Source organism: Dermacentor andersoni, chromosome 4 (assembly GCF_023375885.2).
Source record: "Dermacentor andersoni chromosome 4, qqDerAnde1_hic_scaffold, whole genome shotgun sequence".
In the NCBI taxonomy this organism is placed as follows: Eukaryota; Metazoa; Arthropoda; class Arachnida; order Ixodida; family Ixodidae; genus Dermacentor; species Dermacentor andersoni.
Genome location: NC_092817.1, coordinates 198,781,541 through 198,799,527, shown reverse-complemented (window position 1 = coordinate 198,799,527; position 17,987 = coordinate 198,781,541). Strand labels below are relative to the sequence as shown.

Sequence of the window (17,987 nt, the reverse complement as noted above, 5' to 3'; positions counted from 1 at the left end):
GGCTGCAGCGGACGCAAATCGTTGCTCTCGTCCTCTTTTTTTATTGCCAGCTCGACTCGGCAGCGACTAACCATAACAAACGGAGCAATCCACGTACACGACGTGTGCCTGTACTATCAACGGAAAGACAGTGCCGCGTACGTGCTGTAGCAATACGTTGCGAATGCACATAGCACGATACAGGTGCAGTCGTAAACATAGCATCCCTGCCATCGGCCATACCATGCTGAATACGCCGGTTCTCGTCCGATCCCCGAAGCTAAGCAGCATTGGGCTCGGTCAGTACTTGGGAGGGAGACCACCTGGGAACACCGAGTGCTGATGGCACCCTTCTTTTTGCATTTTTTTATTGCGTGCTTCTGTGACTTATTATTTTTTTTTTTACACTCACGTGTGGGTTGTTTTATTTACTGTTACATTCAACTGGCGCAGCCTACTGGTAGAGCCAACGTCGAAGTGCAAAAACAATATGCAAGCCGCCAGGCGATTGTACGCGCAGTGACGGTGGTAACCGGTATAAGTAATGGTGCAAAATTTAGTCGCACAAACTGCTAACCGTTTACCTATTACACCCGTATCCAGCTCAGTGGCAATCAATAACTTGCCGCATTGCTAGCGCCAAACGTGGGCTGCAGCGGACGCAAATCGTTGCTCTCGTCCTCTTGTTTTATTGCCAGCTCGACTCGGCAGCGACTAACCATAACAAACGGAGCAATCCACGTACACGACGTGTGCCTGTACTATCAACGGAAAGACAGTGCCGCATACGTGCTGTAGCAATACGTTGCGAATGCACATAGCACGATACAGGTGCAGTCGTAAACATAGCATCCCTGCCATCGGCCATACCATGCTGAATACGCCGGTTCTCGTCCGATCCCCGAAGCTAAGCAGGATTGGGCTCGGTCAGTACTTGTGAGGGAGACCACCTGGGAACACCGAGTGCTGATGGCACCCTTCTTTTTGCATTTTTTTATTGCGTGCTTCTGTGACTTATTTTTGTTTTTTTTTACACTCACGTGTGGGTTGTTTTATTTACTGTTACATTCAACTGGCGCAGCCTACTGGTAGAGCCAACGTCGAAGTGCAAAAACAATATGCAAGCCGCCAGGCGATTGTACGCGCAGTGACGGTGGTAACCGGTATAAGTAACGGTGCAAAATTTAGTCGCACAAACTGCTAACCGTTTACCTATTACACCCGTATCCAGCTCAGTGACAATCAATAACTTGCCGCATTGCTAGCGCCAAACGTGGGCTGCAGCGGACGCAAATCGTTGCTCTCGTCCTCTTGTTTTATTGCCAGCTCGACTCGGCAGCGACTAACCATAACAAACGGAGCAATCCACGTACACGACGTGTGCCTGTACTATCAACGGAAAGACAGTGCCGCGTACGTGCTGTAGCAATACGTTGCGAATGCACATAGCACGATACAGGTGCAGTCGTAAACATAGCATCCCTGCCATCGGCCATACCATGCTGAATACGCCGGTTCTCTTCCGATCCCCGAAGCTAAGCAGCATTGGGCTCGGTCAGTACTTGGGAGGGAGACCACCTGGGAACACCGAGTGCTGATGGCACCCTTGTTTTTGCATTTTTTTATTGCGTGCTTCTGTGACTTATTTTTTTTTTTTTTTACACTCACGTGTGGGTTGTTTTATTTACTGTTACATTCAACTGGCGCAGCCTACTGGTAGAGCCAACGTCGAAGTGCAAAAACAAAATGCAAGCCGCTAGGCGATTGTACGCGCAGTGACGGTGGTAACCGGTATAAGTAATGGTGCAAAATTTAGTCGCACAAACTGCTAACCGTTTACCTATTACACCCGTATCCAGCTCAGTGACAATCAATAACTTGGCGCATTGCTAGCGCCAAACGTGGGCTGCAGCGGACGCAAATCGTTGCTCTCGTCCTCGTGTTTTATTGCCAGCTCGACTCGGCAGCAACTAACCATAACAAACGGAGCAATCCACGTACACGACGTGTGCCTGTACTATCAACGGAAAGACAGTGCCGCGTACGTGCTGTAGCAATACGTTGCGAATGCACATAGCACGATACAGGTGCAGTCGTAAACATAGCATCCCTGCCATCGGCCATACCATGCTGAATACGCCGGTTCTCGTCCGATCCCCGAAGCTAAGCAGCATTGGGCTCGGTCAGTACTTGGGAGGGAGACCACCTGGGAACACCGAGTGCTGATGGCACCCTTCTTTTTGCATTTTTTTATTGCGTGCTTCTGTGACTTATTTTTTTTTTTTTACACTCACGTGTGGGTTGTTTTATTTACTGTTACATTCAACTGGCGCAGCCTACTGGTAGAGCCAACGTCGAAGTGCAAAAACAATATGCAAGCCGCCAGGCGATTGTACGCGCAGTGACGGTGGTAACCGGTATAAGTAATGGTGCAAAATTTAGTCGCACAAACTGCTAACCGTTTACCTATTACACCCGTATCCAGCTCAGTGACAATCAATAACTTGCCGCATTGCTAGCGCCAAACGTGGGCTGCAGCGGACGCAAATCGTTGCTCTCGTCCTCTTGTTTTATTGCCAGCTCGACTCGGCAGCGACTAACCATAACAAACGGAGCAATCCACGTACACGACGTGTGCCTGTACTATCAACGGAAAGACAGTGCCGCATACGTGCTGTAGCAATACGTTGCGAATGCACATAGCACGATACAGGTGCAGTCGTAAACATAGCATCCCTGCCATCGGCCATACCATGCTGAATACGCCGGTTCTCGTCCGATCCCCGAAGCTAAGCAGCACTGGGCTCGGTCAGTACTTGGGAGGGAGACCACCTGGGAACACCGAGTGCTGATGGCACCCTTCTTTTTGCATTTTTTTATTGCGTGCTTCTGTGACTTATTTTTGTTTTTTTTTACACTCACGTGTGGGTTGTTTTATTTACTGTTACATTCAACTGGCGCAGCCTACTGGTAGAGCCAACGTCGAAGTGCAAAAACAATATGCAAGCCGCCAGGCGATTGTACGCGCAGTGACGGTGGTAACCGGTATAAGTAACGGTGCAAAATTTAGTCGCACAAACTGCTAACCGTTTACCTATTACACCCGTATCCAGCTCAGTGACAATCAATAACTTGCCGCATTGCTAGCGCCAAACGTGGGCTGCAGCGGACGCAAATCGTTGCTCTCGTCCTCTTGTTTTATTGCCAGCTCGACTCGGCAGCGACTAACCATAACAAACGGAGCAATCCACGTACACGACGTGTGCCTGTACTATCAACGGAAAGACAGTGCCGCGTACGTGCTGTAGCAATACGTTGCGAATGCACATAGCACGATACAGGTGCAGTCGTAAACATAGCATCCCTGCCATCGGCCATACCATGCTGAATACGCCGGTTCTCGTCCGATCCCCGAAGCTAAGCAGCATTGGGCTCGGTCAGTACTTGGGAGGGAGACCACCTGGGAACACCGAGTGCTGATGGCACCCTTCTTTTTGCATTTTTTTATTGCGTGCTTCTGTGACTTATTTTTGTTTTTTTTTACACTCACGTGTGGGTTGTTTTATTTACTGTTACATTCAACTGGCGCAGCCTACTGGTAGAGCCAACGTCGAAGTGCAAAAACAATATGCAAGCCGCCAGGCGATTGTACGCGCAGTGACGGTGGTAACCGGTATAAGTAACGGTGAAAAATTTAGTCGCACAAACTGCTAACCGTTTACCTATTACACCCGTATCCAGCTCAGTGACAATCAATAACTTGGCGCATTGCTAGCGCCAAACGTGGGCTGCAGCGGACGCAAATCGTTGCTCTCGTCCTCGTGTTTTATTGCCAGCTCGACTCGGCAGCAACTAACCATAACAAACGGAGCAATCCACGTACACGACGTGTGCCTGTACTATCAACGGAAAGACAGTGCCGCGTACGTGCTGTAGCAATACGTTGCGAATGCACATAGCACGATACAGGTGCAGTCGTAAACATAGCATCCCTGCCATCGGCCATACCATGCTGAATACGCCGGTTCTCGTCCGATCCCCGAAGCTAAGCAGCATTGGGCTCGGTCAGTACTTGGGAGGGAGACCACCTGGGAACACCGAGTGCTGATGGCACCCTTCTTTTTGCATTTTTTTATTGCGTGCTTCTGTGACTTATTTTTTTTTTTTTACACTCACGTGTGGGTTGTTTTATTTACTGTTACATTCAACTGGCGCAGCCTACTGGTAGAGCCAACGTCGAAGTGCAAAAACAATATGCAAGCCGCCAGGCGATTGTACGCGCAGTGACGGTGGTAACCGGTATAAGTAATGGTGCAAAATTTAGTCGCACAAACTGCTAACCGTTTACCTATTACACCCGTATCCAGCTCAGTGACAATCAATAACTTGCCGCATTGCTAGCGCCAAACGTGGGCTGCAGCGGACGCAAATCGTTGCTCTCGTCCTCTTGTTTTATTGCCAGCTCGACTCGGCAGCGACTAACCATAACAAACGGAGCAATCCACGTACACGACGTGTGCCTGTACTATCAACGGAAAGACAGTGCCGCATACGTGCTGTAGCAATACGTTGCGAATGCACATAGCACGATACAGGTGCAGTCGTAAACATAGCATCCCTGCCATCGGCCATACCATGCTGAATACGCCGGTTCTCGTCCGATCCCGGAAGCTAAGCAGCACTGGGCTCGGTCAGTACTTGGGAGGGAGACCACCTGGGAACACCGAGTGCTGATGGCACCCTTCTTTTTGCATTTTTTTATTGCGTGCTTCTGTGACTTATTTTTGTTTTTTTTTACACTCACGTGTGGGTTGTTTTATTTACTGTTACATTCAACTGGCGCAGCCTACTGGTAGAGCCAACGTCGAAGTGCAAAAACAATATGCAAGCCGCCAGGCGATTGTACGCGCAGTGACGGTGGTAACCGGTATAAGTAACGGTGCAAAATTTAGTCGCACAAACTGCTAACCGTTTACCTATTACACCCGTATCCAGCTCAGTGACAATCAATAACTTGCCGCATTGCTAGCGCCAAACGTGGGCTGCAGCGGACGCAAATCGTTGCTCTCGTCCTCTTGTTTTATTGCCAGCTCGACTCGGCAGCGACTAACCATAACAAACGGAGCAATCCACGTACACGACGTGTGCCTGTACTATCAACGGAAAGACAGTGCCGCGTACGTGCTGTAGCAATACGTTGCGAATGCACATAGCACGATACAGGTGCAGTCGTAAACATAGCATCCCTGCCATCGGCCATACCATGCTGAATACGCCGGTTCTCGTCCGATCCCCGAAGCTAAGCAGCATTGGGCTCGGTCAGTACTTGGGAGGGAGACCACCTGGGAACACCGAGTGCTGATGGCACCCTTCTTTTTGCATTTTTTTATTGCGTGCTTCTGTGACTTATTTTTGTTTTTTTTTACACTCACGTGTGGGTTGTTTTATTTACTGTTACATTCAACTGGCGCAGCCTACTGGTAGAGCCAACGTCGAAGTGCAAAAACAATATGCAAGCCGCCAGGCGATTGTACGCGCAGTGACGGTGGTAACCGGTATAAGTAACGGTGCAAAATTTAGTCGCACAAACTGCTAACCGTTTACCTATTGCAGCCGTATCCAGCTCAGTGACAATCAATAACTTGCCGCATTGCTAGCGCCAAACGTGGGCTGCAGCGGACGCAAATCGTTGCTCTCGTCCTCGTGTTTTATTGCCAGCTCGACTCGGCAGCAACTAACCATAACAAACGGAGCAATCCACGTACACGACGTGTGCCTGTACTGTCAACGGAAAGACAGTGCCGCGTACGTGCTGTAGCAATACGTTGCGAATGCACATAGCACGATACAGGTGCAGTCGTAAACATAGCATCCCTGCCATCGGCCATACCATGCTGAATACGCCGGTTCTCGTCCGATCCCCGAAGCTAAGCAGCATTGGGCTCGGTCAGTACTTGGGAGGGAGACCACCTGGGAACACCGAGTGCTGATGGCACCCTTCGTTTTGCATTTTTTTATTGCGTGCTTCTGTGACTTATTTTTGTTTTTTTTTACACTCACGTGTGGGTTGTTTTATTTACTGTTACATTCAACTGGCGCAGCCTACTGGTAGAGCCAACGTCGAAGTGCAAAAACAATATGCAAGCCGCCAGGCGATTGTACGCGCAGTGACGGTGGTAACCGGTATAAGTAACGGTGCAAAATTTAGTCGCACAAACTGCTAACCGTTTACCTATTACACCCGTATCCAGCTCAGTGACAATCAATAACTTGCCGCATTGCTAGCGCCAAACGTGGGCTGCAGCGGACGCAAATCGTTGCTCTCGTCCTCTTGTTTTATTGCCAGCTCGACTCGGCAGCGACTAACCATAACAAACGGAGCAATCCACGTACACGACGTGTGCCTGTACTATCAACGGAAAGACAGTGCCGCGTACGTGCTGTAGCAATACGTTGCGAATACACATAGCACGATACAGGTGCAGTCGTAAACATAGCATCCCTGCCATCGGCCATACCATGCTGAATACGCCGGTTCTCGTCCGATCCCCGAAGCTAAGCAGCATTGGGCTCGGTCAGTACTTGGGAGGGAGACCACCTGGGAACACCGAGTGCTGATGGCACCCTTCTTTTTGCATTTTTTTATTGCGTGCTTCTGTGACTTATTTTTGTTTTTTTTTTACACTCACGTGTGGGTTGTTTTATTTACTGTTACATTCAACTGGCGCAGCCTACTGGTAGAGCCAACGTCGAAGTGCAAAAACAATATGCAAGCCGCCAGGCGATTGTACGCGCAGTGACGGTGGTAACCGGTATAAGTAACGGTGCAAAATTTAGTCGCACAAACTGCTAACCGTTTACCTATTGCAGCCGTATCCAGCTCAGTGACAATCAATAACTTGCCGCATTGCTAGCGCCAAACGTGGGCTGCAGCGGACGCAAATCGTTGCTCTCGTCCTCGTGTTTTATTGCCAGCTCGACTCGGCAGCAACTAACCATAACAAACGGAGCAATCCACGTACACGACGTGTGCCTGTACTATCAACGGAAAGACAGTGCCGCGTACGTGCTGTAGCAATACGTTGCGAATGCACATAGCACGATACAGGTGCAGTCGTAAACATAGCATCCCTGCCATCGGCCATACCATGCTGAATACGCCGGTTCTCGTCCGAACCCCGAAGCTAAGCAGCATTGGGCTCGGTCAGTACTTGGGAGGGAGACCACCTGGGAACACCGAGTGCTGATGGCACCCTTCTTTTTGCATTTTTTTATTGCGTGCTTCTGTGACTTATTTTTTTTTTTACACTCACGTGTGGGTTGTTTTATTTACTGTTACATTCAACTGGCGCAGCCTACTGGTAGAGCCAACGTCGAAGTGCAAAAACAATATGCAAGCCGCCAGGCGATTGTACGCGCAGTGACGGTGGTAACCGGTATAAGTAACGGTGCAAAATTTAGTCGCACAAACTGCTAACCGTTTACCTATTACACCCGTATCCAGCTCAGTGACAATCAATAACTTGCCGCATTGCTAGCGCCAAACGTGGGCTGCAGCGGACGCAAATCGTTGCTCTCGTCCTCTTGTTTTATTGCCAGCTCGACTCGGCAGCGACTAACCATAACAAACGGAGCAATCCACGTACACGACGTGTGCCTGTACTATCAACGGAAAGACAGTGCCGCGTACGTGCTGTAGCAATACGTTGCGAATACACATAGCACGATACAGGTGCAGTCGTAAACATAGCATCCCTGCCATCGGCCATACCATGCTGAATACGCCGGTTCTCGTCCGATCCCCGAAGCTAAGCAGCATTGGGCTCGGTCAGTACTTGGGAGGGAGACCACCTGGGAACACCGAGTGCTGATGGCACCCTTCTTTTTGCATTTTTTTATTGCGTGCTTCTGTGACTTATTTTTGTTTTTTTTTACACTCACGTGTGGGTTGTTTTATTTACTGTTACATTCAACTGGCGCAGCCTACTGGTAGAGCCAACGTCGAAGTGCAAAAACAATATGCAAGCCGCCAGGCGATTGTACGCGCAGTGACGGTGGTAACCGGTATAAGTAACGGTGCAAAATTTAGTCGCACAAACTGCTAACCGTTTACCTATTGCAGCCGTATCCAGCTCAGTGACAATCAATAACTTGCCGCATTGCTAGCGCCAAACGTGGGCTGCAGCGGACGCAAATCGTTGCTCTCGTCCTCGTGTTTTATTGCCAGCTCGACTCGGCAGCAACTAACCATAACAAACGGAGCAATCCACGTACACGACGTGTGCCTGTACTATCAACGGAAAGACAGTGCCGCGTACGTGCTGTAGCAATACGTTGCGAATGCACATAGCACGATACAGGTGCAGTCGTAAACATAGCATCCCTGCCATCGGCCATACCATGCTGAATACGCCGGTTCTCGTCCGAACCCCGAAGCTAAGCAGCATTGGGCTCGGTCAGTACTTGGGAGGGAGACCACCTGGGAACACCGAGTGCTGATGGCACCCTTCTTTTTGCATTTTTTTATTGCGTGCTTCTGTGACTTATTTTTTTTTTTACACTCACGTGTGGGTTGTTTTATTTACTGTTACATTCAACTGGCGCAGCCTACTGGTAGAGCCAACGTCGAAGTGCAAAAACAATATGCAAGCCGCTAGGCGATTGTACGCGCAGTGACGGTGGTAACCGGTATAAGTAATGGTGCAAAATTTAGTCGCACAAACTGCTAACCGTTTACCTATTACACCCGTATCCAGCTCAGTGACAATCAATAACTTGGCGCATTGCTAGCGCCAAACGTGGGCTGCAGCGGACGCAAATCGTTGCTCTCGTCCTCGTGTTTTATTGCCAGCTCGACTCGGCAGCAACTAACCATAACAAACGGAGCAATCCACGTACACGACGTGTGCCTGTACTATCAACGGAAAGACAGTGCCGCGTACGTGCTGTAGCAATACGTTGCGAATGCACATAGCACGATACAGGTGCAGTCGTAAACATAGCATCCCTGCCATCGGCCATACCATGCTGAATACGCCGGTTCTCGTCCGATCCCCGAAGCTAAGCAGCATTGGGCTCGGTCAGTACTTGGGAGGGAGACCACCTGGGAACACCGAGTGCTGATGGCACCCTTCTTTTTGCATTTTTTTATTGCGTGCTTCTGTGACTTATTTTTTTTTTTTTACACTCACGTGTGGGTTGTTTTATTTACTGTTACATTCAACTGGCGCAGCCTACTGGTAGAGCCAACGTCGAAGTGCAAAAACAATATGCAAGCCGCCAGGCGATTGTACGCGCAGTGACGGTGGTAACCGGTATAAGTAATGGTGCAAAATTTAGTCGCACAAACTGCTAACCGTTTACCTATTACACCCGTATCCAGCTCAGTGACAATCAATAACTTGCCGCATTGCTAGCGCCAAACGTGGGCTGCAGCGGACGCAAATCGTTGCTCACGTCCTCTTGTTTTATTGCCAGCTCGACTCGGCAGCGACTAACCATAACAAACGGAGCAATCCACGTACACGACGTGTGCCTGTACTATCAACGGAAAGACAGTGCCGCGTACGTGCTGTAGCAATACGTTGCGAATGCACATAGCACGATACAGGTGCAGTCGTAAACATAGCATCGCTGCCATCGGCCATACCATGCTGAATACGCCGGTTCTCGTCCGATCCCCGAAGCTAAGCAGCATTGGGCTCGGTCAGTACTTGGGAGGGAGACCACCTGGGAACACCGAGTGCTGATGGCACCCTTCTTTTTGCATTTTTTTATTGCGTGCTTCTGTGACTTATTTTTGTTTTTTTTTACACTCACGTGTGGGTTGTTTTATTTACTGTTACATTCAACTGGCGCAGCCTACTGGTAGAGCCAACGTCGAAGTGCAAAAACAATATGCAAGCCGCCAGGCGATTGTACGCGCAGTGACGGTGGTAACCGGTATAAGTAACGGTGCAAAATTTAGTCGCACAAACTGCTAACCGTTTACCTATTACACCCGTATCCAGCTCAGTGACAATCAATAACTTGCCGCATTGCTAGCGCCAAACGTGGGCTGCAGCGGACGCAAATCGTTGCTCTCGTCCTCTTGTTTTATTGCCAGCTCGACTCGGCAGCGACTAACCATAACAAACGGAGCAATCCACGTACACGACGTGTGCCTGTACTATCAACGGAAATACAGTGCCGCGTACGTGCTGTAGCAATACGTTGCGAATGCACATAGCACGATACAGGTGCAGTCGTAAACATAGCATCCCTGCCATCGGCCATACCATGCTGAATACGCCGGTTCTCGTCCGATCCCCGAAGCTAAGCAGCATTGGGCTCGGTCAGTACTTGGGAGGGAGACCACCTGGGAACACCGAGTGCTGATGGCATCCTTCTTTTTGCATTTTTTTATTGCGTGCTTCTGTGACTTATTTTTGTTTTTTTTTACACTCACGTGTGGGTGGTTTTATTTACTGTTACATTCAACTGGCGCAGCCTACAGGTAGAGCCAACGTCGAAGTGCAAAAACAATATGCAAGCCGCCAGGCGATTGTACGCGCAGTGACGGTGGTAACCGGTATAAGTAACGGTGCAAAATTTAGTCGCACAAACTGCTAACCGTTTACCTATTACACCCGTATCCAGCTCAGTGACAATCAATAACTTGCCGCATTGCTAGTGCCAAACGTGGGCTGCAGCGGACGCAAATCGTTGCTCTCGTCCTCGTGTTTTATTGCCAGCTCGACTCGGCAGCAACTAACCATAACAAACGGAGCAATCCACGTACACGACGTGTGCCTGTACTATCAACGGAAAGACAGTGCCGCGTACGTGCTGTAGCAATACGTTGCGAATGCACATAGCACGATACAGGTGCAGTCGTAAACATAGCATCCCTGCCATCGGCCATACCATGCTGAATACGCCGGTTCTCGTCCGATCCCCGAAGCTAAGCAGCATTGGGCTCGGTCAGTACTTGGGAGGGAGACCACCTGGGAACACCGAGTGCTGATGGCACCCTTCTTTTTGCATTTTTTTATTGCGTGCTTCTGTGACTTATTTTTGTTTTTTTTTACACTCACGTGTGGGTTGTTTTATTTACTGTTACATTCAACTGGCGCAGCCTACTGGTAGAGCCAACGTCGAAGTGCAAAAACAATATGCAAGCCGCCAGGCGATTGTACGCGCAGTGACGGTGGTAACCGGTATAAGTAACGGTGCAAAATTTAGTCGCACAAACTGCTAACCGTTTACCTATTACACCCGTATCCAGCTCAGTGACAATCAATAACTTGCCGCATTGCTAGCGCCAAACGTGGGCTGCAGCGGACGCAAATCGTTGCTCTCGTCCTCTTGTTTTATTGCCAGCTCGACTCGGCAGCGACTAACCATAACAAACGGAGCAATCCACGTACACGACGTGTGCCTGTACTATCAACGGAAAGACAGTGCCGCGTACGTGCTGTAGCAATACGTTGCGAATGCACATAGCACGATACAGGTGCAGTCGTAAACATAGCATCCCTGCCATCGGCCATACCATGCTGAATACGCCGGTTCTCGTCCGATCCCCGAAGCTAAGCAGCATTGGGCTCGGTCAGTACTTGGGAGGGAGACCACCTGGGAACACCGAGTGCTGATGGCACCCTTGTTTTTGCATTTTTTTATTGCGTGCTTCTGTGACTTATTTTTTTTTTTTTTTTTACACTCACGTGTGGGTTGTTTTATTTACTGTTACATTCAACTGGCGCAGCCTACTGGTAGAGCCAACGTCGAAGTGCAAAAACAAAATGCAAGCCGCTAGGCGATTGTACGCGCAGTGACGGTGGTAACCGGTATAAGTAATGGTGCAAAATTTAGTCGCACAAACTGCTAACCGTTTACCTATTACACCCGTATCCAGCTCAGTGACAATCAATAACTTGGCGCATTGCTAGCGCCAAACGTGGGCTGCAGCGGACGCAAATCGTTGCTCTCGTCCTCGTGTTTTATTGCCAGCTCGACTCGGCAGCAACTAACCATAAGAAACGGAGCAATCCACGTACACGACGTGTGCCTGTACTATCAATGGAAAGACAGTGCCGCGTACGTGCTGTAGCAATACGTTGCGAATGCACATAGCACGATACAGGTGCAGTCGTAAACATAGCATCCCTGCCATCGGCCATACCATGCTGAATACGCCGGTTCTCGTCCGATCCCCGAAGCTAAGCAGCATTGGGCTCGGTCAGTACTTGGGAGGGAGACCACCTGGGAACACCGAGTGCTGATGGCACCCTTCTTTTTGCATTTTTTTATTGCGTGCTTCTGTGACTTATTTTTTTTTTTTTTACACTCACGTGTGGGTTGTTTTATTTACTGTTACATTCAACTGGCGCAGCCTACTGGTAGAGCCAACGTCGAAGTGCAAAAACAATATGCAAGCCGCCAGGCGATTGTACGCGCAGTGACGGTGGTAACCGGTATAAGTAATGGTGCAAAATTTAGTCGCACAAACTGCTAACCGTTTACCTATTACACCCGTATCCAGCTCAGTGACAATCAATAACTTGCCGCATTGCTAGCGCCAAACGTGGGCTGCAGCGGACGCAAATCGTTGCTCTCGTCCTCTTGTTTTATTGCCAGCTCGACTCGGCAGCGACTAACCATAACAAACGGAGCAATCCACGTACACGACGTGTGCCTGTACTATCAACGGAAATACAGTGCCGCGTACGTGCTGTAGCAATACGTTGCGAATGCACATAGCACGATACAGGTGCAGTCGTAAACATAGCATTCCTGCCATCGGCCATACCATGCTGAATACGCCGGTTCTCGTCCGATCCCCGAAGCTAAGCAGCATTGGGCTCGGTCAGTACTTGGGAGGGAGACCACCTGGGAACACCGAGTGCTGATGGCACCCTTCTTTTTGCATTTTTTTATTGCGTGCTTCTGTGACTTATTTTTGTTTTTTTTTACACTCACGTGTGGGTTGTTTTATTTACTGTTACATTCAACTGGCGCAGCCTACAGGTAGAGCCAACGTCGAAGTGCAAAAACAATATGCAAGCCGCCAGGCGATTGTACGCGCAGTGACGGTGGTAACCGGTATAAGTAACGGTGCAAAATTTAGTCGCACAAACTGCTAACCGTTTACCTATTACACCCGTATCCAGCTCAGTGACAATCAATAACTTGCCGCATTGCTAGCGCCAAACGTGGGCTGCAGCGGACGCAAATCGTTGCTCTCGTCCTCGTGTTTTATTGCCAGCTCGACTCGGCAGCAACTAACCATAACAAACGGAGCAATCCACGTACACGACGTGTGCCTGTACTATCAACGGAAAGACAGTGCCGCGTACGTGCTGTAGCAATACGTTGCGAATGCACATAGCACGATACAGGTGCAGTCGTAAACATAGCATCCCTGCCATCGGCCATACCATGCTGAATACGCCGGTTCTCGTCCGATCCCCGAAGCTAAGCAGCATTGGGCTCGGTCAGTACTTGGGAGGGAGACCACCTGGGAACACCGAGTGCTGATGGCACCCTTCTTTTTGCATTTTTTTATTGCGTGCTTCTGTGACTTATTTTTGTTTTTTTTTACACTCACGTGTGGGTTGTTTTATTTACTGTTACATTCAACTGGCGCAGCCTACTGGTAGAGCCAACGTCGAAGTGCAAAAACAATATGCAAGCCGCCAGGCGATTGTACGCGCAGTGACGGTGGTAACCGGTATAAGTAATGGTGCAAAATTTAGTCGCACAAACTGCTAACCGTTTACCTATTACACCCGTATCCAGCTCAGTGACAATCAATAACTTGCCGCATTGCTAGCGCCAAACGTGGGCTGCAGCGGACGCAAATCGTTGCTCTCGTCCTCTTGTTTTATTGCCAGCTCGACTCGGCAGCGACTAACCATAACAAACGGAGCAATCCACGTACACGACGTGTGCCTGTACTATCAACGGAAAGACAGTGCCGCGTACGTGCTGTAGCAATACGTTGCGAATGCACATAGCACGATACAGGTGCAGTCGTAAACATAGCATCCCTGCCATCGGCCATACCATGCTGAATACGCCGGTTCTCGTCCGATCCCCGAAGCTAAGCAGCATTGGGCTCGGTCAGTACTTGGGAGGGAGACCACCTGGGAACACCGAGTGCTGATGGCACCCTTCGTTTTGCATTTTTTATTGCGTGCTTCTGTGACTTATTTTTGTTTTTTTTTACACTCACGTGTGGGTTGTTTTATTTACTGTTACATTCAACTGGCGCAGCCTACTGGTAGAGCCAACGTCGAAGTGCAAAAACAATATGCAAGCCGCCAGGCGATTGTACGCGCAGTGACGGTGGTAACCGGTATAAGTAACGGTGCAAAATTTAGTCGCACAAACTGCTAACCGTTTACCTATTACACCCGTATCCAGCTCAGTGACAATCAATAACTTGCCGCATTGCTAGCGCCAAACGTGGGCTGCAGCGGACGCAAATCGTTGCTCTCGTCCTCTTGTTTTATTGCCAGCTCGACTCGGCAGCGACTAACCATAACAAACGGAGCAATCCACGTACACGACGTGTGCCTGTACTATCAACGGAAAGACAGTGCCGCGTACGTGCTGTAGCAATACGTTGCGAATGCACATAGCACGATACAGGTGCAGTCGTAAACATAGCATCCCTGCCATCGGCCATACCATGCTGAATACGCCGGTTCTCGTCCGATCCCCGAAGCTAAGCAGCATTGGGCTCGGTCAGTACTTGGGAGGGAGACCACCTGGGAACACCGAGTGCTGATGGCACCCTTGTTTTTGCATTTTTTTATTGCGTGCTTCTGTGACTTATTTTTTTTTTTTTTTTTACACTCACGTGTGGGTTGTTTTATTTACTGTTACATTCAACTGGCGCAGCCTACTGGTAGAGCCAACGTCGAAGTGCAAAAACAAAATGCAAGCCGCTAGGCGATTGTACGCGCAGTGACGGTGGTAACCGGTATAAGTAATGGTGCAAAATTTAGTCGCACAAACTGCTAACCGTTTACCTATTACACCCGTATCCAGCTCAGTGACAATCAATAACTTGGCGCATTGCTAGCGCCAAACGTGGGCTGCAGCGGACGCAAATCGTTGCTCTCGTCCTCGTGTTTTATTGCCAGCTCGACTCGGCAGCAACTAACCATAAGAAACGGAGCAATCCACGTACACGACGTGTGCCTGTACTATCAATGGAAAGACAGTGCCGCGTACGTGCTGTAGCAATACGTTGCGAATGCACATAGCACGATACAGGTGCAGTCGTAAACATAGCATCCCTGCCATCGGCCATACCATGCTGAATACGCCGGTTCTCGTCCGATCCCCGAAGCTAAGCAGCATTGGGCTCGGTCAGTACTTGGGAGGGAGACCACCTGGGAACACCGAGTGCTGATGGCACCCTTCTTTTTGCATTTTTTTATTGCGTGCTTCTGTGACTTATTTTTTTTTTTTTTACACTCACGTGTGGGTTGTTTTATTTACTGTTACATTCAACTGGCGCAGCCTACTGGTAGAGCCAACGTCGAAGTGCAAAAACAATATGCAAGCCGCCAGGCGATTGTACGCGCAGTGACGGTGGTAACCGGTATAAGTAATGGTGCAAAATTTAGTCGCACAAACTGCTAACCGTTTACCTATTACACCCGTATCCAGCTCAGTGACAATCAATAACTTGCCGCATTGCTAGCGCCAAACGTGGGCTGCAGCGGACGCAAATCGTTGCTCTCGTCCTCTTGTTTTATTGCCAGCTCGACTCGGCAGCGACTAACCATAACAAACGGAGCAATCCACGTACACGACGTGTGCCTGTACTATCAACGGAAATACAGTGCCGCGTACGTGCTGTAGCAATACGTTGCGAATGCACATAGCACGATACAGGTGCAGTCGTAAACATAGCATTCCTGCCATCGGCCATACCATGCTGAATACGCCGGTTCTCGTCCGATCCCCGAAGCTAAGCAGCATTGGGCTCGGTCAGTACTTGGGAGGGAGACCACCTGGGAACACCGAGTGCTGATGGCACCCTTCTTTTTGCATTTTTTTATTGCGTGCTTCTGTGACTTATTTTTGTTTTTTTTTACACTCACGTGTGGGTTGTTTTATTTACTGTTACATTCAACTGGCGCAGCCTACTGGTAGAGCCAACGTCGAAGTGCAAAAACAATATGCAAGCCGCCAGGCGATTGTACGCGCAGTGACGGTGGTAACCGGTATAAGTAACGGTGCAAAATTTAGTCGCACAAACTGCTAACCGTTTACCTATTACACCCGTATCCAGCTCAGTGACAATCAATAACTTGCCGCATTGCTAGCGCCAAACGTGGGCTGCAGCGGACGCAAATCGTTGCTCTCGTCCTCGTGTTTTATTGCCAGCTCGACTCGGCAGCAACTAACCATAACAAACGGAGCAATCCACGTACACGACGTGTGCCTGTACTATCAACGGAAAGACAGTGCCGCGTACGTGCTGTAGCAATACGTTGCGAATGCACATAGCACGATACAGGTGCAGTCGTAAACATAGCATCCCTGCCATCGGCCATACCATGCTGAATACGCCGGTTCTCGTCCGATCCCCGAAGCTAAGCAGCATTGGGCTCGGTCAGTACTTGGGAGGGAGACCACCTGGGAACACCGAGTGCTGATGGCACCCTTCTTTTTGCATTTTTTTATTGCGTGCTTCTGTGACTTATTTTTTTTTTTTTTACACTCACGTGTGGGTTGTTTTATTTACTGTTACATTCAACTGGCGCAGCCTACTGGTAGAGCCAACGTCGAAGTGCAAAAACAATATGCAAGCCGCCAGGCGATTGTACGCGCAGTGACGGTGGTAACCGGTATAAGTAATGGTGCAAAATTTAGTCGCACAAACTGCTAACCGTTTACCTATTACACCCGTATCCAGCTCAGTGACAATCAATAACTTGCCGCATTGCTAGCGCCAAACGTGGGCTGCAGCGGACGCAAATCGTTGCTCTCGTCCTCTTGTTTTATTGCCAGCTCGACTCGGCAGCGACTAACCATAACAAACGGAGCAATCCACGTACACGACGTGTGCCTGTACTATCAACGGAAAGACAGTGCCGCGTACGTGCTGTAGCAATACGTTGCGAATGCACATAGCACGATACAGGTGCAGTCGTAAACATAGCATCCCTGCCATCGGCCATACCATGCTGAATACGCCGGTTCTCGTCCGATCCCCGAAGCTAAGCAGCATTGGGCTCGGTCAGTACTTGGGAGGGAGACCACCTGGGAACACCGAGTGCTGATGGCACCCTTCTTTTTGCATTTTTTTATTGCGTGCTTCTGTGACTTATTTTTGTTTTTTTTTACACTCACGTGTGGGTTGTTTTATTTACTGTTACATTCAACTGGCGCAGCCTACTGGTAGAGCCAACGTCGAAGTGCAAAAACAATATGCAAGCCGCCAGGCGATTGTACGCGCAGTGACGGTGGTAACCGGTATAAGTAACGGTGCAAAATTTAGTCGCACAAACTGCTAACCGTTTACCTATTACACCCGTATCCAGCTCAGTGACAATCAATAACTTGCCGCATTGCTAGCGCCAAACGTGGGCTGCAGCGGACGCAAATCGTTGCTCTCGTCCTCTTGTTTTATTGCCAGCTCGACTCGGCAGCGACTAACCATAACAAACGGAGCAATCCACGTACACGACGTGTGCCTGTACTATCAACGGAAAGACAGTGCCGCGTACGTGCTGTAGCAATACGTTGCGAATGCACATAGCACGATACAGGTGCAGTCGTAAACATAGCATCCCTGCCATCGGCCATACCATGCTGAATACGCCGGTTCTCGTCCGATCCCCGAAACTAAGCAGCATTGGGCTCGGTTAGTACTTGGGAGGGAGACCACCTGGGAACACCGAGTGCTGATGGCACCCTTGTTTTTGCATTTTTTTATTGCGTGCTTCTGTGACTTATTTTTTTTTTTTTTTTTACACTCACGTGTGGGTTGTTTTATTTACTGT

The 17,987-nt window shown here is 49.3% G+C and overlaps 27 non-coding genes and 2 pseudogenes across 27 annotated transcripts; all 29 read left to right on the top strand.

Moving 5' to 3' along the window:
• Positions 1-208: 208 nt before the first annotated feature.
• LOC126538552 (5S ribosomal RNA) lies at positions 209-327 on the top strand. The gene has a single exon (XR_007601030.1). It is a non-coding gene; the product is annotated as a 5S ribosomal RNA (ribosomal RNA).
• A 508-nt stretch (positions 328-835) lies between these two features.
• On the top strand, positions 836-954 carry LOC126538599 (5S ribosomal RNA; annotated as a pseudogene).
• Positions 955-1,463: 509 nt separating this feature from the next.
• On the top strand, positions 1,464-1,582 carry LOC126538607 (5S ribosomal RNA). The gene has a single exon (XR_011894279.1). It is a non-coding gene; the product is annotated as a 5S ribosomal RNA (ribosomal RNA).
• Positions 1,583-2,091: 509 nt separating this feature from the next.
• LOC126538553 (5S ribosomal RNA) lies at positions 2,092-2,210 on the top strand. Its single transcript, XR_007601031.1, has one exon. It is a non-coding gene; the product is annotated as a 5S ribosomal RNA (ribosomal RNA).
• A 507-nt stretch (positions 2,211-2,717) lies between these two features.
• Positions 2,718-2,836, top strand: LOC126538587 (5S ribosomal RNA). Its single transcript, XR_007601063.1, has one exon. It is a non-coding gene; the product is annotated as a 5S ribosomal RNA (ribosomal RNA).
• A 509-nt stretch (positions 2,837-3,345) lies between these two features.
• LOC126538554 (5S ribosomal RNA) lies at positions 3,346-3,464 on the top strand. Its single transcript, XR_007601032.1, has one exon. It is a non-coding gene; the product is annotated as a 5S ribosomal RNA (ribosomal RNA).
• Positions 3,465-3,973: 509 nt separating this feature from the next.
• On the top strand, positions 3,974-4,092 carry LOC126538555 (5S ribosomal RNA). Its single transcript, XR_007601033.1, has one exon. It is a non-coding gene; the product is annotated as a 5S ribosomal RNA (ribosomal RNA).
• A 507-nt stretch (positions 4,093-4,599) lies between these two features.
• LOC126538600 (5S ribosomal RNA) lies at positions 4,600-4,718 on the top strand (annotated as a pseudogene).
• A 509-nt stretch (positions 4,719-5,227) lies between these two features.
• Positions 5,228-5,346, top strand: LOC126538556 (5S ribosomal RNA). Its single transcript, XR_007601034.1, has one exon. It is a non-coding gene; the product is annotated as a 5S ribosomal RNA (ribosomal RNA).
• A 509-nt stretch (positions 5,347-5,855) lies between these two features.
• LOC126538558 (5S ribosomal RNA) lies at positions 5,856-5,974 on the top strand. Its single transcript, XR_007601035.1, has one exon. It is a non-coding gene; the product is annotated as a 5S ribosomal RNA (ribosomal RNA).
• Positions 5,975-6,483: 509 nt separating this feature from the next.
• On the top strand, positions 6,484-6,602 carry LOC126538559 (5S ribosomal RNA). Its single transcript, XR_007601036.1, has one exon. It is a non-coding gene; the product is annotated as a 5S ribosomal RNA (ribosomal RNA).
• Positions 6,603-7,112: 510 nt separating this feature from the next.
• LOC126538617 (5S ribosomal RNA) lies at positions 7,113-7,231 on the top strand. Its single transcript, XR_007601079.1, has one exon. It is a non-coding gene; the product is annotated as a 5S ribosomal RNA (ribosomal RNA).
• Positions 7,232-7,736: 505 nt separating this feature from the next.
• On the top strand, positions 7,737-7,855 carry LOC126538560 (5S ribosomal RNA). Its single transcript, XR_007601037.1, has one exon. It is a non-coding gene; the product is annotated as a 5S ribosomal RNA (ribosomal RNA).
• A 509-nt stretch (positions 7,856-8,364) lies between these two features.
• LOC126538628 (5S ribosomal RNA) lies at positions 8,365-8,483 on the top strand. Its single transcript, XR_007601090.1, has one exon. It is a non-coding gene; the product is annotated as a 5S ribosomal RNA (ribosomal RNA).
• Positions 8,484-8,988: 505 nt separating this feature from the next.
• On the top strand, positions 8,989-9,107 carry LOC126538562 (5S ribosomal RNA). The gene has a single exon (XR_007601039.1). It is a non-coding gene; the product is annotated as a 5S ribosomal RNA (ribosomal RNA).
• A 507-nt stretch (positions 9,108-9,614) lies between these two features.
• Positions 9,615-9,733, top strand: LOC126538564 (5S ribosomal RNA). Its single transcript, XR_007601040.1, has one exon. It is a non-coding gene; the product is annotated as a 5S ribosomal RNA (ribosomal RNA).
• A 509-nt stretch (positions 9,734-10,242) lies between these two features.
• On the top strand, positions 10,243-10,361 carry LOC126538565 (5S ribosomal RNA). The gene has a single exon (XR_007601041.1). It is a non-coding gene; the product is annotated as a 5S ribosomal RNA (ribosomal RNA).
• A 509-nt stretch (positions 10,362-10,870) lies between these two features.
• Positions 10,871-10,989, top strand: LOC126538566 (5S ribosomal RNA). The gene has a single exon (XR_007601042.1). It is a non-coding gene; the product is annotated as a 5S ribosomal RNA (ribosomal RNA).
• A 509-nt stretch (positions 10,990-11,498) lies between these two features.
• On the top strand, positions 11,499-11,617 carry LOC126538567 (5S ribosomal RNA). Its single transcript, XR_007601043.1, has one exon. It is a non-coding gene; the product is annotated as a 5S ribosomal RNA (ribosomal RNA).
• A 511-nt stretch (positions 11,618-12,128) lies between these two features.
• LOC126538568 (5S ribosomal RNA) lies at positions 12,129-12,247 on the top strand. The gene has a single exon (XR_007601045.1). It is a non-coding gene; the product is annotated as a 5S ribosomal RNA (ribosomal RNA).
• A 508-nt stretch (positions 12,248-12,755) lies between these two features.
• Positions 12,756-12,874, top strand: LOC126538569 (5S ribosomal RNA). Its single transcript, XR_007601046.1, has one exon. It is a non-coding gene; the product is annotated as a 5S ribosomal RNA (ribosomal RNA).
• A 509-nt stretch (positions 12,875-13,383) lies between these two features.
• LOC126538570 (5S ribosomal RNA) lies at positions 13,384-13,502 on the top strand. The gene has a single exon (XR_007601047.1). It is a non-coding gene; the product is annotated as a 5S ribosomal RNA (ribosomal RNA).
• A 509-nt stretch (positions 13,503-14,011) lies between these two features.
• On the top strand, positions 14,012-14,130 carry LOC126538571 (5S ribosomal RNA). The gene has a single exon (XR_007601048.1). It is a non-coding gene; the product is annotated as a 5S ribosomal RNA (ribosomal RNA).
• Positions 14,131-14,638: 508 nt separating this feature from the next.
• On the top strand, positions 14,639-14,757 carry LOC126538572 (5S ribosomal RNA). Its single transcript, XR_007601049.1, has one exon. It is a non-coding gene; the product is annotated as a 5S ribosomal RNA (ribosomal RNA).
• A 511-nt stretch (positions 14,758-15,268) lies between these two features.
• Positions 15,269-15,387, top strand: LOC126538575 (5S ribosomal RNA). The gene has a single exon (XR_007601051.1). It is a non-coding gene; the product is annotated as a 5S ribosomal RNA (ribosomal RNA).
• Positions 15,388-15,895: 508 nt separating this feature from the next.
• LOC126538576 (5S ribosomal RNA) lies at positions 15,896-16,014 on the top strand. Its single transcript, XR_007601052.1, has one exon. It is a non-coding gene; the product is annotated as a 5S ribosomal RNA (ribosomal RNA).
• Positions 16,015-16,523: 509 nt separating this feature from the next.
• Positions 16,524-16,642, top strand: LOC126538577 (5S ribosomal RNA). Its single transcript, XR_007601053.1, has one exon. It is a non-coding gene; the product is annotated as a 5S ribosomal RNA (ribosomal RNA).
• A 508-nt stretch (positions 16,643-17,150) lies between these two features.
• LOC126538578 (5S ribosomal RNA) lies at positions 17,151-17,269 on the top strand. Its single transcript, XR_007601054.1, has one exon. It is a non-coding gene; the product is annotated as a 5S ribosomal RNA (ribosomal RNA).
• A 509-nt stretch (positions 17,270-17,778) lies between these two features.
• Positions 17,779-17,897, top strand: LOC126538594 (5S ribosomal RNA). Its single transcript, XR_007601069.1, has one exon. It is a non-coding gene; the product is annotated as a 5S ribosomal RNA (ribosomal RNA).
• Positions 17,898-17,987: the final 90 nt, after the last annotated feature.